We start from the raw sequence: 9,137 nt of genomic DNA on the forward strand, positions 1-9,137 counted from the left end.
GAATCTATTTTCTTTTTTAATTCTAGTAGGCCATCATGACAAACTCTGTAACTGGATATCAAACTTTACTGTCATAACATATTTTTACAACTAATGAAAGCAAATGTATGAAATGTATGAAAACAATTGTATTTTACTTTTTTTGGGGGGGGGGACTTAAGTACAGTGGTACCTCGGATTAAGTACTTAATTCGTTCTGAAGATCCGTACTTAACCTGAAACTGTTCTTAACCTGAAGCACCACTTTAGCTAATGGGGCCTCCTGCCGCTGCCACGTCGCCAGAGCACGATTTCTGTTCTCATCCTGAAGCAAAGTTCTTAACCTGAAGCACTATTTCTGGGTTAGCGGAGTCTGTAACCTGAAGCATATGTAACCTGAAGCGTATGTAACCCGAGGTACCACGTACTCTTTACTAGATCAGAACTAAACTGTATGTCAATTAACTTCCATTGTGTTCCTTTCCCCTTGCTTATCTATGAACATATATCATGATAAAGGTTATGTAACAACTCATGCCATCCTGTTTTTAAATTCAGGTAACAAGAAGGTATTATCCTAGCCTAAACATTACATGTGTTATCAACAAAGCAGTTCTTATGCACCTTTACCACAGTGTAAGTCCTGACTATCAAGCAAGCAAACATACACACACAACTGCACAGATCAACCAGCAAACAGGGTTTACCAGTTCTGAAATAGCTGGGATAAAGAAAGAAGGGATAAACATTTTTAACTATTGGGCATTTCTTATTCTCCATTGCTCTATTTTCTTCTTCCACTTAAATAACTGCAAAATAAATGCTACCAGCAGGGGCGTAGCTAGCTGCTCTGGCACCCGGAGTGGTGGAGGTGGGGCAAGCTGCCCGCAGGGTGCTGCGGTGATCCGCGCACGGGGGGCAGGCACTGCAAGGGGCGCCACAGTGATCCGCCCAGGGGGGCAGGGCGGCGAGCTGACCACGGAGTTCGCCTGGCAGACGCAAGCCCCAGGCTGCCATTTCAGGCAAAGTGGGGCCTCAAGCCACCGCGTCACTCCGAGGAGAGGCGCATGGCTCAAGCACACTGCAGGCCAGGCCCTGTGGTAAGTGCTGCCCCCCACGGTGTGCCATTTTGTCACCCCCTCAGGGATGACACCCGGAGTGAACCACATCCCCCCCTTCCTACGCCCCTTGCTACCAGTAAAGTTAGAAGAGTATTTTAAAAATTCCTTCCTTTCTTGTTCTGAAGTGTGTCTACTCATAGATTTTAAGTGTCTACCCCTAAGGTAAGCGACCTGTCATATCTGTTTTGTGTAAAGTGCCATGGGCATAGTTGGAGTTATTTAAGGGAACAAAGCGAAACAAAACTTTTTTTATTTACATGCTTAATGTCTCTTAACACAACACTTCTCAAATCTCAAAGCTGCACCTTGTTTTTGTCCAGTCTGTGTCCAAGGCCTATGATGCACTTTATGCTAATATCCCCTCCCATTTTTTAATATAATAAATCTTTGGAAGTCAGGAAATCGTAAACAACCTGAAAATGAGAACTCCAAAAATAGTCCATTTCCTTCTTTCAAAGTATGTTTTATATGTAAGTGGCTAGCTAAGAGAATTGTTTCCCCTTGTAAATTACAGATGATTTGAAGTTCTGCTGAACAAGCTTAAATATTAGCTATACACCTCTCTCTGTACCTTCAGGCATGAACGCATCACTGCAGTAGATTCTTACCCACATTGCTGAGCATATTTTTTAAAGCCCATTTTCATAAGCAATTCCTCCAAGCGTATGTGAATCAGGGTCACAAACATCACTCCTAGACCTCCACCTCAGTTCACCAAGCGAGAGATGTTTTGGCTGGCTGTGTAGCTAAAGAAACATACTCTTCCATGTGAGAAACCGTAATAAAGTCGGGAGGGAAGGCAACTGCATGATATATTTAAGATCACCGACTTGCAACAACAACAGCAGCAACGTGGGTGGGCGCCTGCAACAAACCTTTTCGACTGCGCGTTAACTTCGCACGTTGCTGTAGGCAGGGACTATTTGCAAAGCAAGGGAATCCATCATCCTAACCCTTTCATCGCCCCCGTGGAGACAGGATTCGTCGCTTGACAAGCGATTTCGGGAGGGAAAAAGCGAGGAAGTGAGCGCCGGAGCCACACCCACCTCCTGGACCTGCATCTCGGAGCCGGGCAGCCCTGAAGCTCCCTCTTTGGCAAGCGCCTGCCGGGCAAGGCGGAGAAAAACAAGCTTTTGCAGCGGGAGGCAGCCAAGCGCAGGCGTTTCCTCCCCCCCTCGCCTCATCCGCCCGCCTCCTCAAATGCTGATCAGAGAGCTGGTGGGAGGTTCAAAAACACACACACACAAACACAAACACACACACACTTTTTTTTTCTTGCAAAGAGGGAGCCTGTTTCTCTCCTCCCTCCCCCTCCCCATCAACATCCCCATCCCCTTGATGCGCACCAGCATTTGATGTTTTCCAAAAGGCGCACAGCTGGGAGCTGCGGCGGCAGAGGTGGTCGCTTCTCCGATGTCCACCTCCGGAAGGTGTGCGGCAGTCTCCTCGGGCCCCCTAGGCAGGTTCTCCCTCGAGGATGCCCAGCTGAGATCCCCTCATTCTTCTACCAAGGAAGGGGCGCGTAGTAGACCAAAGCATCAGGAGACTGGCTGGCTGGCTGGCGGAGGGAAGGAGCTGCAGCAGCTGCTGCTGCAGCGACAGCCGCCGAAAGAAGAAAGCCGCGCTTGCCAAGGATCCACCCTCGCGCGCCGCTGCGGCTCAGCCGGCCGTCCGGGGCGCGCAGCTGCCTGAGGCCGCCCGCCGGCCTTGCAAGGGCTGCAGCAGCAGTCGCCGCAACGGCGGTAGCGGCAACAGCAGCATGGTTCCCCCGGCAGAAACAGGCACAAGCCGCCGCCCCTCTGTGCCCTGCGCGCACCCGCACGGCGACGCACACCCTCCCTCCCACTCTAGCTCGCTCCTTTCCCCACTGCCAGCTGAGCCCGGCAAATCTCCTCAGGGCCCGCCTCGCCAGAGCGGCTCCCTCGGCCTCTCCCTTCCTCCCTCGCAGCCGGGCCCCGGCTCCGCCCACGTCGGAGCGGGGCGACCCCGCGGGGAAATGCGTAGAAGAATCCCACAAGAAGCGGGGAAAGGGGAGGCAGAGGGTGCAGTCATTTCCTCGTGACGTGCTCCACTCTCCCTTCTCGCCCAGAATCAGTTCCTCCTCCTCCCCAGTACCGTATCTGGCAAAAACACGTCCATTCCTAATGATATTTATTAATCTGTCATTCTCTTGACGGTGCCGTGTACACACAAGTCTGTGAGCATGCGTGGAGCGTCCACATCTTATTAAACCGGGTTTGGGGTCGTTTTCCCTCCAGTGCTTCTCCAAGCAAAAAGTTCTACTATAATTATGACCTGTCCCACAGGGGAGCTCTTGGGCAATGGCCCCCCAACATGGCCTTGTTTGAAATGTGTGTGCTTTTTCAAGCCCAAGGCCTTTTGCTGCCTGAGGGCAGGTTGTGGGGAAATGCCTTCTCCCAGAGGCAAGGTGTATAATACCCAAATTATGTTGGCATTTGAGATAGAATATGCCGCAAATGCCTCTCCTTGTGAGTAAAAATACCACAATCAAGTAGTGTAAGACCTAAAAGCAGCCACTTTTAGACCGCTTCCTCAGTCTGTCAAATGGTAGAGCCGGCTCATATGCTGCCATTTACCTGCCTTCAACCACTTGTGTTTCCGAGCACCAGGAGCAAGGAAGCAGTCTCCCACCCACCCAGAAAATGCTCGTGACTATTGTCCATGCTGGCTGGGCTTGATGGCTGTTGGACTTGGGCAACATCTGGAGGACCTTGGTTTCCCCGCCCTTAGTTTAAACAAATAAGAGAGGAAGAGGGCTAACCTTCTGACTCTTTGCTTCAAGGGCTAGGCCCGAACCCATCAAAGTGTCATATCCCAAAACTAAGAAGCTCTTTGCCCTTCCTTGCAAATATTCCGTAATATGCTTGTGCTTGCTCAGTTGTGAATAAGAAGTGTATTATCTGCGTTTTTTCTGACAGACTCCATACATTTCGTTCCAGTGCAAGAGTTCAGTGTGTAGTTTTTTGCATAACTGCATCATTAGCTTGCACTTCTACCTGTTCAGCTATTGAAGGCACAAGAGCTTCAGGCAGAAAAAAATGTAAGGGAAATCATGTAAAAGCTTTTTTTTTTTTTTTTTTTTTTTTTTTTTGAGAACTGAGATATTGCCCTGAAAAGTGGATTTTCCCATCATGGATTGTGACTTCTCATTTCCTTCTTGACAATGCAGTTTGGGTTCTGTTGCAACTGCAGGACACAACTCCCCCTGCTTCACAACTCAGCCAAGATGATGGTTAGTGTTTCAGTAGTCAGAAGGGGCATGGTGTTGGCCTGTTTATGGGAGATTTTGAGAAGGCAGGCAGGGAAAACAGATTTCCCAGAACTTGCCTTCTATCTCCCCTCAGCATCTCAGCCATTTATTACGCTCCTCATGTTAGATCATATCTCAAAAAAAGGACAAACTACAAAGCAGGCACTGGTGGAAGAACAAGGTGATCAGATGCAAACAGTGTCCCTGTACCTTTAACAGTAGAGAACATTTTAAATTTGGGCAGGTGCAGTTTGTCATTCATGGGTAAAAAGGCTGCGCCTGCTGATATTATGCCTTCTGCATACCTGTGATAAGTCCAGAAGTCTTGTGCACCTCAACCCTGGGCCTCCTTATGGAAACATTGTTAGTACCTTACAAGCCTAAGTGTGTTATATATCCATATTTCTCAGTTGGATGTCAGCTTTTCCTATTTCTCCTGTGCTCACAGTGCCTCACCACTTATCTCCAGCAGCCAGAAAAAAACTTTATCTGCTCAATTTCTATTTTCCAGGCTGCCCTTAAAGGCACAAGAACAAGAGACATTAACGATATGGCAAACTAAATCCAGAGGGGTAAGGCCTCAAGTTGTTTTTAAGAAAACCCAGGGAGACACACATATCTGCATTTGCTTTATAATTCAGTGGGAGTAAACATGCATATGGGATTAGGCCGTGAAAATATTTTGCTACATTTTTCTTCCAGTTTGAGGTACCTAAAAGAAGCCTACCTTAACATTGTGGCTGTCAAAGTATATGAAACTGTTCAGTAGCAGTAACTCAAAGAGTGACATCAATAACCCAAAGAGCTACAATTTGGCTTTGGATCATTTTTGCTTCTTTACAAACCCATATATACCCTGCTGACTTGTTACAGAGCTACTGCAATTCTAATCATGTCTACTCTGATATATATTCAAGGGGACCTACTCCCAGGTAAGTGGACGATACCGTAGACTAACAACCCAATCTTAACCGTGTCTATTCAAAAGTAAGTTCTACTGAGTCCAGTCGGGCTTACTCCCAGTTAAGTGAGGTTAGGATTGCATTTTATAGAGTTTTGCAAATTTGCACTGTAACTTTAACGAAGGACTTCTGTGGTTAGGGGTAAAGCAGTGAGCTGGGCACACTAGTGCAAAGGATGTTCTTTCAGAACTAGAAATGCTAGTAGAGGTGATGCATGTTTACATTTAATTAATTCATAGTTTAGTTTTTGTTTGCTAAACGCCATAAATCAATTCTAATCTAAAATGTACTTTGCTATGTTATTGCTTTGAAACTGTAAACCAACAACTGATGTAAGTAAAAGCAATCATGTATTTACATTTAATTTCACTTCCTGAAGTATTTATGTCACAGCTTTCATAGTGATTCTTCTATTATTTTGATATAATCATTTGTCTTATTCACAAATAGGTCAGCATGGTTGTTAACAGTCCCATTACCTCTCCATTATATAGGATACTTACATCATCACAATAATTCAGTAAATAAATTGGAAAACTGAATTTGTACAACTTCATAAATGAGATAGGAGTGGACATGTTACAGTAGCTGCACTTAGATAAATGTGAAATAAGTTCCAATAAGAGATTTCACTGATATGAAAGAGCCACTCTTGTTTGGTATAAATTGCAATTACCATGCTCATTATTTCTATGGAATGTATAATTTAGCTATTGACTTTGGTCCAAGGTCTAGTGGTTAGGATTTGGTCCTCTCATTCTGCAGCCTGGGTTTGATTCCCAGCCAGGGAACAATTGAATTGGTCTAAATTTAATTTAAATCCCTTTTTAAAAAATGTCATGTGGCACCAAAAATAACAAAGTTTCTTACATAAATCAGGCGAAGACACAACTTTTCAGCTCCCTGGTGGTCTAGTGGTTAGGATTCGGCGCTCTCACCGCCGCGGCCCGGGTTCGATTCCCGGTCAGGGAAGTTGTGTTTTTTCAAAAGTTGTCATTTCACTTCCCGTATTACTTCGAGGTTTGCTTCTTAATTAGTTCCCAGCGTGGTCTCACCCACTCTGAGCAGAACTCACACCTGCAATATGGGTACTGTGATTTCAGTATTTTATGATTTGGTGCTTTACTGCTTTAATTTCAGGCTGCTATGCTGTCCATGCTTTCTCATAAATTCTATTGATGTCAGTCGAGCATATTCCCAGGTGAACGGGGTTAAGATTGCAGTCTCAATTGGTTCCGTTATGACCTATCATTGCAAACTGTTTTGAGAACACGGTTCTGCTAAAACTCAACGTGCAAATTTTAACGACCCTCAGATTTGTAGTACTGTATATTGCTTTAGAGTTGTCTGTCAATAGTCTCGCGGTTTAGAAAACTTTTATATAATGTGGGAATGAATCCTCCTCCTTGGGACCTGTTAATTTTAAAAATAGTTAATTCTCGTCCCACCCGGAAATCTAGTTGTGTACTAACAAGAAAGTAGAAGTGTGTGAAAGTGAACGTTCTTGCACAGGGCTTGATAATCGCCTGCTTTATCAAATACATAGAGGTGTCGGTGAAAAGAAAGCTGGGCTGTGACAAAATGTTGACCTGTCAGGTAGTACAGGTTGATCCGTTGCGGATTTTCTGGGTTCAGATGCCATTGATCGGGTGCAGGAGAAACTATCTTTAGTCGTAACTACCTTCTTGCGCGCATTAAACCTCTATAATCCTAAAGTTGGGATCCTACGTTCTCGTATAGCTGCATGATAGGCAGAAATCGAGCAGATTACTGCACTCCTGGCACTTGCCTACTCACCGTAAACAACAACATCTCATTGAGTTCATCAATGACACTTAATCCTAAGTAAGTGTAGGGGAAGTACAGGCTAAATCATCCTTCAGACCCAAATAGGGGGGCTTAGGTGAAGGCAGGCTCCATCTGCTGGGTTCGTCTGTCAGAAGTACTGCTAGGTGATGGTGACTTTTTTTTTAAGCAGCTGTAACTGTGCAGTGCAAAGTGAGATTAGAGACCCCTTGGAGTCTGCTCTGTTATGCTACAGCAATAACGCATTCAGCTCCTCACCTTCACGATTTATTGTTCGAGATCCTTGTCTCGAAGGTTCAACGACACGGCGATACGAGCATTCAGACAGTGCTGTACAATTCAATACGTGTCCCAGCCCCAGTCTGCAGCGCCGCAGCTCTTTATAAAAGCAAAAAAAGAGAGAGAGGACTTTGTGTAATTATTCTCCCCACCCCCCAAAATCAATTGCATCGAAATCCAGCAGATCGGCCTGAATAGAGGAATCGAACTGGTGGAGAAAGATGCCCTGATGATCTACCGTGATGCAAAGAAACAAGCAAAGAGAACGCGAAGGAAAAAATCCTTAACATATATTTCGCATATATGTCTTGCTGATCGTGGTTATACTGGGAACGATAAAGATAGAGGCGGTCTTTGTTTATTACAGCCTTCTCTTCAAGTCTATCCTTTAAAGGATTCCTTTATTCCAGAGAGACAAAGATTGAGATCCAGGAGCCGGTGGCTTAACAACGCAACTGCAGCAACGCGCCCGATTCCTAAAATTGGACGTGCAGGTTTTTCAATAGATGCAAGGAAGAAACAGTGATGGGCATCCCGGGGACTGGAGAAGCCCTTTTCTCGGGCTCCATCCACCGGGCACGAGGAGGCGCTCAAACAGAAAGAAGTCGAGGCTCTGCGAAGGAAGACTCTCGTCCTCCTGCGCTGAGAAACCGCAGAGGCGAAGAAGGGAAGAGCCGCAAAAGCAGCAGAGGGGCTTAGGGTGGTTTCGACGGCATCCCTGCGCAAGCTGCCCTGTGTGCAAGTTCGTGGCGGCGCACAAGTGCCTGCGTAAAACTGGGCTTGGGCCAGGAGGGTTTGGGGTTTGCCTGCTTCCGAGGGAAGTTCTGTGTGTGGACATTTTACAGGGAACCCAGTCCAGCTTCAGCTTTGATCTGCAGCGATGTCACTGTTTCAGAGCTGTCCTCTCTCACGCACATCACCTTATCTGCAAATCTAGAGTGTGTTTGTGGGTTGGGAGCCTTTATGAGCACCAAGTTTGGCAGATTTTATTACGGCCGCATAATTTTATTGATGCCGTACTAAATATTTTTGTTTTTGCGTTGCCACAATCAGCTGCTTTTTATCATTTTTTCTTTTGCAGTTACAAACCCATGCTGGAGTTGTGTAGGTTTGACACTTGTTGAGAATTTTTAAAGAGTAAACAAAAAGGGGTGAACAGTCATTGCTCTTTGAAAATTTGAATTTCTCCTTATTTCTATGAGCCGTCGCTCTGCCCCGTAGGATATTTTGAAAAATATATTACATAGTGAACCCGGAAGTATACCGCGCAAACAACGAATACGTTACTCTACACTTCTATCTCTGTGTTAAAAACACGGGCCGGACAAAGAGAACGCATTTACGCCCATTCTCGCGATAGCCGAGAACTTGGCAGACTGGCTAGAAGAGCGACCTATTCTTTGTCAGATGCTGACAAAAGCAGCCTAGCCTGCTGCGCTGAGGAGGCGGAGCCAGCGTCAACGTTCGGTTGCAAAGCAGGGCACTAAATAGGAACGGTTTTAAGGTGCGGGAGCAGAAAGGCATGCTGATAGGTCACTTAACATCAAGAGGCGGGGTGACATTTATAGGCGGAATTTATTCAGATTAAGGGAAGGTAAACCAATGGAATCCTTTCTCATGAAGAAGCAGACAACCGTATTGCACAGCTCCCTGGTGGTCTAGTGGTTAGGATTCGGCGCTCTCACCGCCGCGGCCCGGGTTCGATTCCCGGTCAGGGAA

General features: G+C 46.1%; 1 protein-coding gene and 2 non-coding genes across 4 annotated transcripts in view; 2 read left to right on the plus strand and 1 right to left on the minus strand.

Annotated features, from left to right (window-relative positions):
* Window positions 1-3,140, minus strand: part of NCOA7 (nuclear receptor coactivator 7) — a 68,421-nt gene extending 65,281 nt beyond the window's left edge. The window contains exon 1 of one of the 2 annotated variants that reach the window (XM_028723339.2): window positions 2,447-3,140. The gene's annotated coding sequence lies outside the window, so the exon portion shown is untranslated. The remainder of the gene's footprint in view (window positions 1-2,446) is intronic. The other variant, XM_028723337.2, reaches the window with a different exon arrangement.
* Window positions 3,141-6,233: 3,093 nt separating this feature from the next.
* On the plus strand, window positions 6,234-6,305 carry TRNAE-CUC (transfer RNA glutamic acid (anticodon CUC)). The gene has a single exon. It is a non-coding gene; the product is annotated as a tRNA-Glu (tRNA).
* Window positions 6,306-9,065: 2,760 nt separating this feature from the next.
* Window positions 9,066-9,137, plus strand: TRNAE-CUC (transfer RNA glutamic acid (anticodon CUC)). Its single transcript has one exon. It is a non-coding gene; the product is annotated as a tRNA-Glu (tRNA).

Source organism: Podarcis muralis, chromosome 3 (assembly GCF_964188315.1).
Source record: "Podarcis muralis chromosome 3, rPodMur119.hap1.1, whole genome shotgun sequence".
In the NCBI taxonomy this organism is placed as follows: Eukaryota; Metazoa; Chordata; class Lepidosauria; order Squamata; family Lacertidae; genus Podarcis; species Podarcis muralis.